Below are 527 nucleotides of genomic sequence, written 5' to 3' on the forward strand. Positions count from 1 at the left end.
GGCCCGGGGCTGTACGAGGCGGCGGCCTCGGGCGAAGTGCCCGCGCTGGCCGCGGCCGCAGCAGCAAGCAGCAGCAGCAGCAGCAGCAGCAGCGTGGAGGTGATGCGGAGCGCGGTGTGCCACATCCTGAAGGACCTGCAGCAGTGCATAAGCCGGCTGCTGACGTCGGAAGCAGCAGCAGCAGCGGCAGCAGCAGCGGGGGAGGAGCAGCTGGCGCGGGAGGTCCACGGCTGGAGCCGCGCGGTGTACGTACAGCTCGAGCTCTTCGCCTCCTTCGCGCGCCTTGCGCAGCAGTCCAGACACCCCGAGGCCGACGCGCTGCTGTCGGGAATGCTGCTGCCTTACTTGCGACTTTTCGCGCACTGCATCCGCAGCAACAAGCTGCCCAGCGAGCTGCCGCGCGGCTACCAGCTGCTGCTGCTCGACGCCCTCTGCATCCTCGGCGCCCCCGACGCTGCTGCGCGCCTGCAGCAGCAGCAGCAGCAGCAGCAGCAGGGGCTGCAGCAGGGGCTGCAGCAGGGGCTGCC

This window comes from Eimeria tenella, genomic scaffold (genome assembly GCF_000499545.2).
Source record: "Eimeria tenella Houghton genomic scaffold, Eth_scaff3008, whole genome shotgun sequence".
Classification (NCBI taxonomy): domain Eukaryota; phylum Apicomplexa; class Conoidasida; order Eucoccidiorida; family Eimeriidae; genus Eimeria; species Eimeria tenella.